The following is a 17,014-nucleotide window of genomic DNA, read 5'->3' as shown; positions in this document are numbered from 1 at the left end:
ACTTCCTTTGACAAGTAACCCTACCAGTGAAATCTGTAAGGCAGCAAACTTTGAACAGTTTTCTTTTAAGCATGGATAATTAGTAATTGGGGGCATCTGTCTCTGCTGAACACCCACGCTCACTCTTCTTTAAGGTGTTCCAGGTTGGTGACTTACAGTCAAAGAACCTTGAAACATTTGACATCCTTTCTCCTAATTATGAACTCCATTATCAACTTTCTCTCTGCTGGAGTAGCTTTTCGCTTTTCCTTTCTCTCCCTTTCTCTTTCATTTTCCAGCACAAGCTCTGCCTGTGGAGCTTGGGCTATGCTCCTTTGCACTTACAGCCCAGCAAGCAGAGCTGAGCCACAGGGTCCAGGACAATCCTGAATGACTTGAGCCCATCGGCTCAGCTGCCTCTTGGCCTCCCGCCAGCTCTCTGGGAGCATCATGCAGCAGAGAGCAGAGCCGCTGTTGTATGATGTTGTCCCATGCCAGGAAACCTGAGGACCTCGCTTGTGTGGGAGAAATCATCCCCTTTTCACAAGAAAGACGGTGGTCCTTCAGGAACCTGTTTCCTCCAGGTTGAAGTCTGTGTCTGGATACATTGCCACAGAAGGCACGGTGAGGGGTATAGCCCATGGAAATAAATCACCCAACCCAGTGGGCAGAGCTACTCTTTCCCTCAGCCCAGGCAGAAGAGCTCATTGTCTCCCTCTGCTACTCTCCCAGGCTTTACCATAACAGGAGGGAGGGTGAAAACATTAAAGGTATCTCAACTAGAAAGCCAGTGTCCCTTGGCTCCAGCTGTGCTGGAGCTCAAGGGCTCCAGAAGACACTCCAGAGCTGAAGTCTGTTAAGGTCTTCTGAATTACCCTCTGGAGTTGCCTGCCTTTCTCTGCTGACTCCAGACAGGCCCTTGAGGAACTGGCCTCCCAAGTGAGCCTAGGGAGGAGGTGGAAACTGGCATTTGTGAATACCTCTTCCTTCTCCGTCCCTTCCCATTTCATTTAGGTATCTTGAAACCTTGAAGGCAGCGATGGTATTGAAAGGATGGAACAGAAATCCTAAAAGGTAAAAACCATCTTTGCTTAAATTAAGCCACTTGGTGAAACTATTTTTCAAAGTACAATGATGGCAACATTAAAACACAAAATTTACAAAATAAATATGTTTCCAGGCTGAGATTTTTATAAGTCAACCTTAACACCCTTGCAAATACTACCACAGTTGCCAAGGTATAAAATTCTAAAACCAGAAGTTAATAACAAACGTTGTCACTAATAGGCATTTAACGGTAACAATGCTAGCAGGTGATACAGCAGTAATTAAAATAGTGGCCCCTTGCAATAAAGGATGGGTAATGTCTTTCCATGATAGCCCTGCACCACACTGAGCACACAGCACAATCACAGCATCTGCACTTTCCAGTGGTTTCATAAAGAGCATATTGCAATTCACTGACTACGTTACTTTTTTATTTCTGTACGGGTTTTTCAAGGGATTCAGGTACATCTAAACTGAGGTAACCCATGAGAAGATTAGGTTTCCTTAAGTTTACTTGAGTCTCTTTCACTGTAATAATTTTTCTTCTTAACAAGCATCAACCTATGAGAGAAATGACAAACGCACGTAGCAGCTCAGCATCAGGGACTGGTTCATCAGCCAGGGAGTTCTGCCCTGCCCTGGCCAGCGAGCTCCCTGAGCCCTGACAGCTCCTGCCGTGCAGCACACGGAGGTACCGTGGTGCCCTGAAAGGGACCCCCATGCCACAAGGACCTGTGTGCCCCGAGTTGGCCCATTCCCAGCTCTTTCTAAAACTCCTATTGCAAGTGATGCACTGCTGGAACAATCCCAAATTACTTCATCTGATCCTGGAGATGGACAGAAGTCTCCAACAACACCGATTTTCCACAGTTAAGTCAGGGGGAGAAAGCAGGTAAGGTGCTTATCTATGCTACCATGTCCTGTGAAAGCATGCCTGGCAGGATACCCACAGAGTATACCTGCCTGCCCCAAATAGTGACCCAAATGCATACTCAACACATATTCACAAGGTGTATATAATTTATTAAAAAATAAAAAATTTATTCCTTTCAGCCCTGGCACTTCAGTGCTTGAGTAAAATTGCCTCCTGCCCTGTAATTTGCCAGTCTGCTAAACACAAAACATGCTCATGAGATGGGCAAAGCAATGCTTGCAAAACGGTTGCACTGCACAAAGGAGGTGGTATTTTTTTTAGTGGTGATGGAGGGCTGCAAAAAGACCTGCTTCCCTCAGACTCAGCGGTACCCGAGAGCAACACCAAACCTCTGCAGTGGCTGCCTCTGTCGCCCCAAAGCACGACAGTAGTTCCAGGCAGTTTTACTTTTGCTATTAGCAAATCTGGTTGGTCCTATGAGTTGCTGCAACTGGATGCTTATGTGACAACTCTTAGCGTGCAAAAATAAAAAAGGCATGCCTGAAGTGGAGATATTTTAATGAAACTGTAACTTAAGTTTTCTTTCTTGATATGCTTTCCTCTTTTTCTTCCACTGCTGTTGCATTTTGTTTTACCCCGTACAAATCACTGCAAGCTCATCTGTGGTCTTGGTGAATATTTCCTAACAAGGAGGAGTCTGTTGGTGCTTCTGGGAGGAGAGAAAGTATTAAGTAGCTTTTGGGGCAGGTAGAGAAACCCCTGCTGGGTATTTAGCCTACAGTTGTTTTCAGTTTACAGGTGTGTTCAGATCTAAGTCTGCTGTTAAAGATGGAAACGAAGTAACTTAAGTAATTCAATAGGATTTAGCTGAATTACTGAAAGGGCTATAGTAAGAGAATTTGTAGGGTCTTTTCACAGAGGTCACAAAGTCTTGAAACAGGGAGGAGATTACTGGACAAGTTAAATTTTGTTGGAGCTGACAGCCTCACCTTGCCCCAGTTAGCAGATCATTTTAGTTGTAAAGGAAGACGTTCTAATGCTGTCCTAAGGTCAGCATTTAACTGACAAATTCAACACCACGCAGGCAATATTTGTCCCTGGCAGCCCTAGGCAGGTTGATGAGAGAAACAAATCCTGCAAAACAGGGAAACAAAGGCAAGTGGCAAGCCACACAATGCATTTTTTGTCTGCACGTATGTGAAGTTCATTGTCAGGATCCATCCTTTCCTTCAACTCTAGGAGAAGGCTGTGATTGTGGAAATTCCCAACAATGGTTTTGAAGTAACAGGGGCTCTAGCACATCTAGGCAGAAGTACTGGATGTTCAAAGGGACGAAAGGAAAGGCCCTCTAAAGATGGAGAAACTGGAGCAAGGAAGGATAAACACCCAGTTTCTCTTTATAAAGCTGGCTACTGAGCAGCTATGCTTCCCTTGTAACTCCCGGCACTTTAAATTCTGCTGCCAGATCTGCTGTATCTTAAATTCAGTATTTGGTGCTGCACCTCGTAACAAGGAACTGGTTAAAGGCAGGGCAATCTTAAAATTCTGCTGAAGGATTTTGCCTAGAAATTGTCTGCTTAGGAACAGTTTTGCATGCTACGGTCCCGTCTGTGCTTTCGATGTGAATCTGTAGTTTCACACCTAGACTATAAGTACAGAACATCTGTAGGGTCATGTATAAATAGTTACATAAATAGCTGACACTGGACAAAGCAGCTGCACTGATGAATCAGGTAACTGCTGGGCAAGTTACTTAAAAGAAAAGCTGACTCCTCTTTCCTGAGAAAGGTGTAACAGTCCTTCTGGCATAAGAATTTTCAGATATTAGTGGAAGTGATGACCTAAGTAATTAAGATTTTCTCCTTAAATAAACATGCAAAGTTTATGGTTTGCAGATTTCTTGTTCGTACTCCATCTACATATACATATAAATTTCCTGGCTGTCTGCATAGCTTCTTAGCATCCAGCATCTTAACATTTTTATTGCAGCAGGAGCTTTGCTGTAATCATCATTTTCCTCAGACCGTTGCTTGGACTACCCCAACATCACTTTTTCTTTGCTGGCTCCTTCTTCTTGGTGGTGATCATATCCTTGTACCGGAGTGCATGCCTTTGTGATATCAGGCAGAAATAATTTCTCTTCACTTGCAAGCTCTGTTAGAGCCTATCCCCACCCTGCCCATAAAGCTTCATTCACTGTCAGAAGGCTGACTTCCACCTTCATCAACCACAAGCAAGCACCTCTGCTGTTTTCTCCTCGGGCTTGGGAGGAACTTCTCATTAAAAATGTGCAATGCTCTTTCCCTTTCTTCCAGCCCCTGTTTTCAGAAAGCCTCTCCTCTGAACACTGCAGGCCAGCATCTTGTCAGTAGTTTGTTGGACCTGCAGGATGGCTGAAATGGTCCCATGCTCTCCTGTGTCTCTGTCTGTGGGTCTAGTTTTTCATGTGTGTGTTTTAAGCAAGGCCTTTGTTCTTGTGTGCTGAATGGTACAGTGGGGATCCCAAGTCTGTGACAAGCACCAGTGACTCATTGTATGGGAGCGTGCTTGGGCAGAAGGAGAGGAAGGGAGGGGAAGGTACACAGAGATTTTAAGAAGCTCCTTTCCCTCCCTTTAAACACTCTCTTTGATACACCTCAGCACCATCCCTCCAGGGGAGTGCTGTGTAAACCTCGCAGAGCTTTACTTCAACCTCCAGCTCCAGCCTGGCTTTCTCCAGGAATGCAGGGAACTACACAGGATGCTTTCAGATATTGCATTACAGTCTGAAACCAAGGCAGTGCTTTCGAGTGGAAAACCCAAGTCAGCCTCAAAGAATTGGGAATTTGGTTGGTAGCCAGCTCCTTCTGTGCAGTTCTGCTTTTCACATAACCCTGCCCTCCCTTTTCCTCTAGGCTTAGTCCTGAGGAGAGTTAGGTTATTGCTTTCTCCAAGAGTTTTACCATTCTGAACAGTGTGGCGTTTTACCATCAGGTGCATCCTCCCTCTGTGACTATCCCTGAGAGGAGAAGCAGCACACACAGGAGAGAAAAAGAGTGTTGTGAGGGACAGTTTATAAATTACTTCAGTGAGGCAGAGTGATGTGTCATTCTGGCAGAGAGCCCATTAAAGAGGAAGAGCTTCTCTTGAATGCGTTCAGCTGGGGTTTCTGAGAACTCCTTTATACCCACTCATTATCCATTTCACATTCTGGAAGTGGATGGTTTTGTTTGCCTATGTGACGCAGATCTTAATAGTTTTCTGCAGTACTACATCATTTAGCTCTCAGTTAATATAAAACCAAGCTAGTAATTAACATTAAATGCTGAGAAATGGATCTGATGTGATGAACACTCAGCACATAATGAGAATGCTGTGATTTCTTACTTGGAAGCCATCGTGGTCTTACAACATAACCAGTTGTTACAGATGCCCAAACAGAGCTGGGATTAACAATAGGATCTGGTTACACTTGCAAACCTAATTGTTGCTAGCCTGGTAGAAGTTGCACTCTCAGGCTCCACTTCGATGGATAACAGCTCTGGCATCTATTGTCATTTCATAATGGTGTAATGCTATTTATGCCACAGAAATCCCAGCTGAGCCATGAATTACACACAGATCAGGCACACCATGGAAAATGCAGCTGTGTCGGGCGCAAGGCTTGCAAGTGACTGCTCTGCAAGGCCAACTTGTACACTGCGGAGTGGGACAATGTAAGTCGACCATAATAATTATTAATAAAAGGATTTGTTAGAGCAGCCATCAAAAGGCCAGCAGATTAGGAACCCGAGTGTGCCAGACACTGCAAAACCAGCAGCTGGTTCCTGCTGGACAAACAGACAGACAGACAAAGCTAGGCCTTTAGCAAGGGGTAGGCTGGAGACCTTGCCCTTGATGCCACTAAGAAGAGGGATGCCAGGAGGAGGTGAATATGCTGCAGCCCTTCTGGTTCCTGATGCTGCCTAGGAACTGGCAGTGGTAGTGACTGAGGGCTCCTGCAGGACCTCCTTGGGGCTGAGGATGAGGGGACCAAATGTCCTGGGATAAGCATGTCCTGGGAAAAGAATATCCTGGGATAAGCATCCTGAGATAAGCAATGTGAGGGCATGTTCCTGGCATCCTGGTTTTTCAGAATGAGCTGAGCAGGGACAAAGCAGCGGTTTCTTGCCCCATGTAACACCATTGCAGAGTCCCAGCCTCTCCATGCTGGGGCATCCAGGCCCCTTAAAAGGCACCCAGGGAAGACCTGTGGTAGTGCAGGGAGAAGTAGTCCCCCTCTGTGGGATGGTGACCTTCCTCTCCCTACAGAGCCTTCGCATCCCCGATTTACCTGCTGCTGCTGCATTTCTGTGTTGGGAGGGCAGTGGCGATGCCCAAGAGCTGTGGGGAGGAGAAGACCTTCCCTCTAGCCCATAGGGTGCCCCATCACCTTGTGTCTTGGTGCCTGGGTGCTCGGTGTTTGTGGCAGGGGAGGAGAGAGGACACAAAGCAATTTTTAAAAAGAAGGGAGAGCAGGGTGGTGGAAGTTGCCAACATTTCTTAGTCTAGCCCTGAACCCAGGTGGAATAGGATGTAATGTTCAAGCACAGCAAATTACGTGGTGGCAGCAAATACAGGAATGATTGCACGCTTCTTTTGTGATTTGTGTTTTGGGGGTGGTTCTTTTGTAGGGTGGTATCTGCAGTTAGGAAGGCACAATCCAAGTGGAAATAAAAGACAAGTGGGAGGAGGGGGTAAGGAATGAGGACAGAGGAGAAACAGGTGAGGAGAAAAGCAGAGAGTGATCCCAACGTGAAGATATCACAAGAAATTTACATAGATTTGAAACAAAGAGATGATCGACGCAGGGCAGAGAAAATCCAGCCTGTACAGTGGAAAATTTTGAGTGCACCATATCAGACTTCAGCTTCATCCTGACCAAAACATTCCCCATCCATATCAGGCAGATAATAATAGAAGTTCCTATGAAAGTTCACACACAGTAACGGCTTGGAAAATACAGTGATGTGAATCCTAAGAGTGTAAAAATATATAGAGCGCTGATGGGTATTCACTCGGTGTACCTTGGAAAAATGGTTGCCTTGATTCTACTAAAATTTGAACTTGTCTCAAACCTGAAGGCTGGATCACAAACCTTCCTCTCTGGCAAGTGCACAGCTTTTCCTCACAAATGGTCATTAACTTGTGGCTTACAATGTGATATTTTCTTTTCCCCTTTCCTGATAAAAGTACATTTTTTAAACTGCTGTAAACTGTGCTGAATAGAAACTTTTCTACCAGGTAGACGTTGTTGAACATTGGACATTCTACTTCATGGACACCTCTCTTGGGCTTATGACTTTGCTTTGTGTATTTTTAAGACTTTGTGAATTTTTAAGATTTTGTGTTGCTTAGAATAGCTTGCAGCTGAAACAACAGGCATTTATAATATATCTACAGTCCCCTCCTTGACCAAATTAATCCCAAAGGACACAGAAACAGGTTCTCAAGGGGGAATTCTTCATGTACCTTTCAGTCAGTCCTTCTTTTCTCTATGCTTTTATTTTTCAATTTTTAGTGTAAAAATGTCATAGTCGTGATCTGTCTTGTTTGTATGCCGGTAATTTCATTTCCCAGCTTTGTTCAGTTCCCCTTGAGCTATCCAATCCAAAATGCACAAAGGCAAAATCAGAATATTTGAGTCTAGTGGGGTAGGGTCAGCTTTGGACCTGCAGTGTGAGTGGGAGAAGAATGCACATTCTGCAATGGCATGTATTAATTTTTAATCTATTAATTTTCTAAATTATTCATGTCAGAGAAATAGAATAAAGAGAGGAAAGGCAATGGCAGTCGGCACCTAAAAACAGTGTTCTTGTGCAGCTAATAATCTTTTTCCTCACTTTGTATGCTCTAATTCTCTTTCTCTCCACCTTGGTACTCTCGTGGGCCCAGCTGTGAATGGGCATACATTACTTGACAGCAGCGGAGGTGCCCATACCTGATGCTGCTGAGGCTGAGCTTTGCCGACATCGCAGAGCTGCTGTCAAAGGCTTCAGGAGCCTCCACCCCACCTTCACCCACTCTTTTCTCCTGACAGAACAGCTTGTGGATCCATGCTGTCAATTAGATCAGGCATCTCTTCCATTTGAAAGAAAGAAGCAGATGTATATTTTTGGGGGGGTTCCTAGGTCTAGAAGCAGACACGATCCACAAACAGTTGCATTGATAGAGATTAGGAGAGGGTTTGCTGTGGTGTGAGGGTGGGAGATGGGGTAGGGCTGCCTTGTGCCGATGTGGCTGCATCATAGCCTGAGTCCGTTCCTGCATGACAGGTGTAGAGCACTCAGACTCGGGGCGGGGGGAAGCAGGCTTCAAGATGTGCAGCTTTCCTGAATATTCCTTGGTAGCTGGCTTATGGCTCAGATGCCTCCACAGCATAAATGGTTGTGGTGACCATATGCCGACTCATTACAAGTACATATGTGCGAAGAGTGGACTGAGGATTTTGAGAATCAGCTTGGGAAAACAGCCAAAATTCAGCTAAAAGTATTCCCAGAATGGATGCAGTGCATGGAGAGAGCTATGATTTGGTGAATCAGTTCAAGCTTTTCTTTGAGAACACCTTGTTTTAGTAGTGTCAGTAGTGCAAGTGTGCACAGATAACACTGTGCAGACCCGGCATCTGGCTTCTTCAGCCTCTGCTTTATCTGTCAAGTGAGAGTTGCTGTTACCTTAGGATGCTATACAGATCAAAAGCAGCTAGTTAAATATGCCTACAGATTTTCAGCCCCGCAACCATATCTCTGTGTGTATTTGGGTGACACACAGCACAACTGATGCTGATCTTGATTGTGCCTTTTTTGAATTACCGTCAAACAAACAATGAAAAAGCCGTGAGTGGCATCCTCTAAGGTATTGCTGTCTGCATGCCATCTCCCCGCTTGATTTCTTCAGGTTGGTAAGACTGTAAGAGCAATCCTCTGCAGGAGCTTTTGTTTTAAATTAAAGATGCTACAAGACTATTATGTCACGAGGCATCATGAAAAATACCCTTTCAGGAGATCAGATTGACACTTCCACCCTGTAAGTGCACAGTGCAACAGCTACACATATTGCTAATGTTTGTGTAGGCACTGTGTAAGGTTCTTAAGCACAGGCAGGGAGGCACTGCTTTGTTCTCTCACCTGCACTGAGTAAAGAGCGTTACCGGTGTGCTGATAAATCCTGCCACAGAATTTTGTTACGCTTGGAAGGAAAATAATATGATGTGTTACTAAGCCCAGTAGGTGATAAGAAAATAAAAAGTTTGCTTTGCTTTGTTTTAAATAGGGGTTGTTTTGTGTGTAGGCGTCTGCATAAGGGGATACAGCCGTGATGAAGATGGCCTGTTAAGGAGATTGATGGCCCATGTTTAGAGACGTGAATTCCAATGCCCTGCTCTGCTGCTTGTTTCCTGAACAATCTTCAACACGGTCTTCAGGTAAAACGCTGTCTAACAAACAGTGCTTTGCTGGAAAATGCGAGGCCAGTTTTCTTCATTGCCCAGGTGTCCAGCTATCAAAGCAGCATGCGCTTCAGTTAGGATCTCTGGGGGTGAAGCCTATAAGAAACCTGACCTTATGTTGCCCTCTACAGCACCTACTCTTGGGAAGATGGATAGTGCTCTGCAATACCCTCTCTGGAGTTTGTGCTGAGTCCTCCTGCATGCATGAAGCCATAGCCATAGCCATGGGAAAACTGTGTGACAAGATTTATCACATCCTCATGCACCTTCTTGCAGTTTGCCTCCACAAAACCACCAAGGCATGGACAGAAGATGTATCCTGGTGTATGGCCTAGCTGGAGTCCTATGTCCTCCTTTCCATACTGAAAAAAAACAAGTATAGGATCACTGCCTTGGAAAAGCCACCTGCAACAGCCACCACTGCACAGAAATTGATGCTGAACGGCAAATGAGGTGACGGGTAAATTCATGACACAACCAATGCCACAGAAAAGGGGGAAAACTGAAGAAAGCCTACTACCAGGCTAGGGATGGGAACAGCCCTGGGAATGAGGTAAGGATGTGCGGAGGCAATTCTGCTCCAGATGTGAGGCGTTCCACACAACACCTAGGCCTGACTCTGCACATAGCCCTGGGATGGTTGAGCAGCCCAGCTGGCACATCTTCAGTGTTGTAGCCCTTCTTCTGACACAGGCACACCAATACCCCAGTAGAGACCTCCAGAAGACACAGCCAAGCCTCCACCTTGGCTCAGCTGCCCACTTGTCAGGAGCAAGATGGCTTCTGACTGTCTTGCAAAGGTCATGTAGACTGCACAGAGTCAATGACATCCTAGTGCTACTGAGAAGGTCTGGAAGGAGCTTCATTTGGAGATCTCCTGAAAGTTAAATGGTTAAGCAATGGGCTGCATCTGGACTACTAATGCGCTCAGGAAGTCCCTGAGGAGTAGCAACCCAGGCAATCCTGAGGGTGCTTGGCAGCAAGAACTTGACTGCCAGAGCTTAGCTTTGCACCACCTTGTGCAAGACCATGAATGCATAGCCACAGTTGCCCCCACACCTCAGAGAGGTGTGTATCAGAGAGGGGTTATACAGGCTGGTCTCACTACTGTGAGCCTGAAGGCTCTGTCTAGGTTGCCTTGCCTGTGGGACATCGGCCTCAGAGCCAGGCAAGTGATCTGGCAGTGGTTTGCCTGGTTCATAAAGGACAGCCTGAAAAATAAGAACAAGATCCAAGGGAAGACCATCAGGCTACTTTCTGGATTTTCCACTCTGATTCTTTTGGTAAACTGTCCTGTCTCTGTTCTTTTATAGAGGATGGTAACAGATCCACTTTACCAAGAAGATGGATGGGTAGCTCATAATCTGGATTTGAGACCTGACATGGTAAGTCAGAAAGGGCTAGTGGCTCTAATTTTTTATTTATTGCACGTCTGCAGACCCCAAACAAGTGCTAAAAGGGCAGACTATATTTCTTACTTATTTTTAAGGGTTTGGCCACATTACATTTTTATGCTTTCTGTTTCTCTGCAGTAACCTATTCCAGCCATAAACCAGTGATGGTCTGGGCACATTTAATTCGAGGGGATTCCAGACGGCTGTTGTAATAGAGAGTGACCAGTCTTTCAGTGTGTGGTCTGTGCTTAATCTGAGCTGGCCCAAATAAAAAAGGATTACAAAAATACCTCTATATCTGTGGATTCCCCAATTAAAGAAGTCTGGAACTTTTGTGAAAGTTTTATTTTATTTTTAGTCATTAATGGCACAAAACTATTAAATGTGGACTGATTTTTCAGGTTTGCCCCTTGCCAGTAGCCCCTCTGCAGGAAACATTTATAATTTTCTTGCATTTGAGAACAGAAGTTTTTGCATTTGACAATTGCAAAATATTTTTGCACTTCACAACATCTGCTTGTTATTTTGATTTAGGGCCTTGGGCAAACTCTTAGTTCACTCACTGTCTTAAATTTCATCTGTGAAAAAAGCAAGTGAGGTTCATGATAGGTGCTCTGAATTTAACAGGTCTGAACTTGGTGGAAGCAGCCTCTAGAGGTTTTTGGAGCTCCTGGTGCAGAGGGAGCAGTCTGCCTGTGGCCCTCTGTGTTTGATCACAACATGGGTGGTGTTATCATCCCCTTTTCTAACACGTCCCTTTCTGATCACCCATATCAGTCTCCCATAGTACCATCATCAGTGGGAAGCTGAGGGCTGCAGGGGGTTGGACACACCTGATGTGTCTGCGCTTCCGGGGGCTGGGATCAGGGGTTGTAAGAAAGGCAGGCATGTCAGATGTGGGGCAATCATAAGAATGACCCTTTGAGGTGGGTTGTTTGGTCAACCATACCCCTGGTCTGATGGCAGCTAGGGTGCCCTAAGGGCTTGCCTCCTAAGGTGGTGGCCTTCAGGAGTGACCTCACCAAACCGTGTGGGCACTGACTCAATCTCCTTGGGCCTCTGCTGTGAGCATAATGGAAGATAAACAGTGCTTCCTTACCTTACAGAGGCATTGTGTTTGTGTTTGTAATGTTTTCTACAATGGCAGGTAAGTAATTATCTAAGTAAGGGAAACTAAGTACCTAACATAAGTAGATGAATCTTCTAATTTGCTTTGCTTCATCTCTAGCTGGACTAACTCCAATCACCGATCGCAATTCTCCCTCTTCTTAAAAAATCAATACTGCGCTAAATCATTGTCTTTTTCAACTCCAGACATGAACATTTTATTGCACAATAACATCTACCTCAAATCCAGACAATCTTTCACCCTGAATGCCCATGAATTTTAGGCACTATTATTTGATGATGTTGAGAAGAGCGTGAATGAGCTACGTTAGGTATTTTGGTCTACAAGTTCTGAAAAACACTGATAAACTTGAAGGAAATATTCTGTCAAATGCACCGCAGAGTGTACACTGATATGGCATAAACACACCATCTACTCTCCCTGGAAATGTGATGCAACAATTTACTAGTCTAGCATAAGGTCTCTTTGCATAACCGGTCAGCCCGCACCATATGGAAGTCACCTGCCCATATCTTAATTATGTCTTATAGTCTGGCACTAGAGCCACCCTCACCATGTGTCAGTAAGCAGCCCATTTTCTAGTGCTGTCAGACCTTATCTATAGAAAGGAGAGGAAGTGGTAGTAAGTAATTGTTATGTTCTGGCAGAAAGGCCAAGAAACAGTGATGGGGACTTGTGGGGTTGTTCCTGGCAGGTTTCTGGCGCTCAGGGCAGACATACCTATCTAGGTATGCTCCCACCATGTCATGAGATGGGACAGGGTGGGAGACAAGGGCATTGGTGTGAGCACCAGAAATGCATCAGGACTTGCAAGCTTGAACTGGGTTGTCATCTGCCCCTGCGTGGCCACCACAGATGGTTAAGGCAAAGATCACTGTAGGACTGCCACAACTGAAGGTTTAAACTTAGCAGTGCTGATCACTGCCAGCATTGGTCTGGCAGCCCACTTAAAGGCTGAATGGAGCGTCCTTCCTATAAGCTATGTGACACATCAGGGCAATGTCTTGTTTGCATTTTTATCCATTTCTTCATGTGAAGATGACAAGCTTATTGAGTCAAACTGTGAAGCTTTTGTTCAGAGTGGTGGTGTCTCTACTTGACTTGAGGGGAGCTTTGCCAGAGTAAATCCTAAATGAAAAAGGAGGCAGGGCTCCAGGTTTTGATGGAGTGTTTTAACTGACATTTTAATTTGAAGCGCATTTGCGAGGGGACTCTGACTGAAAGAAAGTTTTGTGGTAAATATAGCAATTTGGGATTCAAAGGAAGTTGCAAAATTGTTGCCGTGTGTGCTGAATCTTATCCCATGTAGGAATCCTTCAGACAGACTTTGACTAGTAGAGTGTGTGAGATTAATAATGGTTTGAATAATTTATATCACTGAATGTCTCAGTTATATCACAGATGTCTCAGTTGGACTTTTAGCCATGATGTCTAACAATTTTGAATGCACGATTACAAATGCTTAAACTTATAACAAGTATGTAATACTTTTTCATGTTATTCACCCATTACTAGGCATCCAGAATAATAAAAGCTGACCATGGCGTAAGGCCTCCTTTCATAAGATCTCCTGCACAAATATCTTATGAAAACAAAGACATAATGAAGGTACTATTATTTTCTCTTCACATCACTTGCACATGCCACAGAGATGGAAAGGAGAAAAATTTTACCAAATAAGGAGAAAAGGAAAGCTTTTAAGTGGGTCCCAAGTGGGTTTCTTTTCCAAATGGAGCTTATTTGTCACTGCATTAACAGAGAAGAAGAGAGCAAAGGTGGGATCTTGGGGCAGCCCTGCCTCTAGGCACATCTCATATTAGAACTGCCACATTACAGTTTCACAGCTTTGTGTACAGCGGCAGGGGTGGAAGATGTGGCACCTGCAAAGACTTGGCCTGGAGATGTGAGGAGAAAGCCTGAGCCAACTGCAGATGCTGTGCAATGCCTACTGATAACCCACTTGGCAGCATCATGTCAGTGGTCCAGGTCCCGCATTCTTGCTCAGGGCCTCCGGCTCATAGAGACAGCCACTGCCTGCGTCCTCACATGCTTGTTGTATTCACATCTTATTGCCCACTAGATCTTTGAAAGAGGGATGTTTTTTTTTTTTCTTTTACAGAGGTAATGTCTTGTCATGTTATGCCATGGTTCTCATTACCATTTACAAATCCAGCTGCAACATGAGTAAATCTTCCTGCTGCTGTCGATGAGAGTGTTAGCACTGGATCTGGGGTCAGAAAGGTAAAGGTGAGATGCGGGCTGCGTAAATGATGTTTCAGACATCAGAAAAGACCTAGATGTATGAAGCCTCCTGCATGTCTGTGAAAGAGCCCTTGTCCCTTGCTGTCCTTCCAATGTCCTGGAGGGGAGGGGGGGACCTGGAAAGACCATATGAAAGAGCTTAGTGAAAATGAGCAAACATCATTAAAATTGTCCAGTGGACTTCAGTAAAAATGTACTGAGCAGTCCTGGCTGAGCGAGAGACATTTTTCACACTGTAATGGCCACATGGCTCCCTAAGTGGAAGAAGGAAGGTCATTTACTTCACAGGAAAAAAAAGAAGTCTATGAGATCATTTATAACATTACTCACAACCATTATCTATCCCAAATCATTCTTATGCCTTGTCTGTGATATTGGCTGCCTTGCAGTGCTCTGAGTCTCTCTTAACATAAAACCCTTTCCTATTCCTTAATGGCATACCAGCTGAAATATTTAAAGCATTTGCAGACAAATGTATCTAATTGTATCCTAGATGCAGGAAGGCCTCAGGGAACGCTAACTGCTGCCACAGTCACATTTACCTGCCCTGGGGGAGGCTGTTGTTTCAGTAAAAACCCTGCCAAATACAGGTTCGTTAATAAGAAAATGCTTTTCCACAAATAGAGCATATTTAGGCTCACATCCTGCACTGACACACTCCTGATGAGAGCTTCCTGACCTCTCCCATAATCTGTTGGCTCACAGCATCCCAGTGAAAAGGCTTCACTGGCTGAAGGACGAGCATTACTCAACTTATCTCGGACCAACCGCTGAGGTCCCCTTTCATCTGAAGAAGGGAGGGCGCTGTGGATTAGGTTGTGCTGCAAAAGGCTTCTGCATTCAAAACTGTCCCTGCATGCGTGATGAAATACAAGTGAAGAAAGACCTAAAAAATCACTCAGGAAGGTCAGGCAATGAAAGAAGACTAGATCCTTGTCACCCTTGAGCCATGCAGTTTCTTGTTTGATTTGTACTCAAGTCCTGTATCCCTTTCCTATGAGACCAGCCTCAACCCTGATGTGTGTGGCAATGGCTTTTCATGCGTGATGCTAGCAGAAAGCTCTGGGCTCCAGCCCACCTTGATGGCCGATCTAGTGAAGGTCGTGAATAGTTTCTTGTCTGCACATGTTTTTTAGTGGTTGTTCTAGCAATTACAGAATGACACCCAGTCCACATTGCAGAGTTCTGGTAAGGATCATTCACAATCTCCTGAAAATTTTTTTCTCACTCACTGCTTTTATTTGTCTGTGAGCCCTACCTTGAACTTTCCAAAAACATTTGTTTTGACTCTGAGGCCAATCTGCAGAGCAGGATTGATGAATTGCAGTGCCCTGGGGGAGTATCTAGGGCCTCCCACTGAATCACCATCATGTTTTCTTCAACGATCTGATGCAGTTGCTTCCTCTGACTGGGGCTACAAGAGGGCCCTATTTACCATTGCCAGGAATGTGAGAAATGGTGATGTGCTGGGAGATGGAGATAGCATGCAGAACGAAGTTCCAGTTGTTGAGGAGGTGGCAGTCACCGACCTGCTCCTTCACCTGGATGTTCACAAGTCCATGGTGCTAGATGGGATGCACCTGAGGATACTGAGGGAGCTGGCAGAGGATCTCGCCAAGCCACTGTCCATCATTTATCAGCAGTCCTGGTCAACCGGGGAGGTCCCAGATGACTGGAAACTAGTGAATGCGACACCCCTTTACAAGAAGGGTCAAAAGGAGGATCCGGGGAACTACAGGCCTGTCAGCCTGACCTCGGTGCCGGGAAAGGTCATGGAGCAGATCACCTTGAGTGCCATTCCGTGGCACGCGCAGGACAACCAGGGTATCGGGCTCAGCCAGCATGGGTTTATGAAAGGGAGGTCCTGCCTCACTAACGTGGTCTCCTTCTATGATAAGGTGACCTGCTTAGTGGGTGAGGGGAAGGCTGTGGACATTGTCTACTTGGACTTTAGTAAGGCCTTTGACACTGTCTCCCACAGCATTCTCCTGGAAAAGCTGGCTTCTCACAGCTTGGACAAGTGCACTCTGCGCTGGGTTAAAAACTGGCTGGACGGCCGAGCCCAGAGAGTGGTGGTGAATAGAGTCAAATCCAGTTGGTGGCCAGTCACGAGTGGTGTTCCCCAGGGCTCAGTGTTGGGGCCGGTCCTGTTCAATATCTTCATTGATGATCTGGATGAGGGGATTGAGTGCACCCTCAGTAAGTTTGCAGATGACACCAATCTGGGTGGAAGTGTTGATCTGCTGGAGGGCAGGAAGGCCCTACAGAGGGACCTGGACAGGCTGGGTCACTGGGCCAGAGCCAATGGTATGAGGTTCAACAAGGCCAAGTGCTTGGTCCTGCACTTGGGCCACAACAACCCCATGCAACGCTACAGGCTTGGGGAGGAGTGGCTGGAGGGCTGCCTGGAGGAAAAGGACCTGGGGGTGTTGGTTGACAGCCACCTGAACGTGAGCCAGCAGTGTGCCCAGGCGGCCAAGACGGCCAACAGCATCCTGGCTTGTATCAGGAACAGAGTGGCCAGCAGGAGCAGGGAGGTGATCGTGCCCCTGTACTCGGCACTGGTGAGGCCGCACCTTGAGTACTGTGTTCAGTTTGGGGCCCCTCACTACAAGGACATCATGATGCTGGAGCATGTCCAAAGAAGGGCAATGAAATTAGTGAGGGGTCTAGAGAGCAGATCTTCTGAGGAGTGGCTGAGGGAGCTGGGGTTGTTTAGTCTGGGAAGCGGAGGCTGAGGGGAGACCTTATCGCTCTCTACAACTACCTGAAAGGAGGTGTAACAAGGCAGGGGTTGGACTCTTCTTCTCCCTCGTAACAAGCAATAGGACAAGAGGAAATGGCCTCAAGCTGTGCCAGGGGAA

This window comes from Phalacrocorax carbo, chromosome 3, assembly GCF_963921805.1.
Source record: "Phalacrocorax carbo chromosome 3, bPhaCar2.1, whole genome shotgun sequence".
Taxonomy (NCBI): Eukaryota; Metazoa; Chordata; class Aves; order Suliformes; family Phalacrocoracidae; genus Phalacrocorax; species Phalacrocorax carbo.
This window is presented reverse-complemented; position numbering follows the sequence as displayed.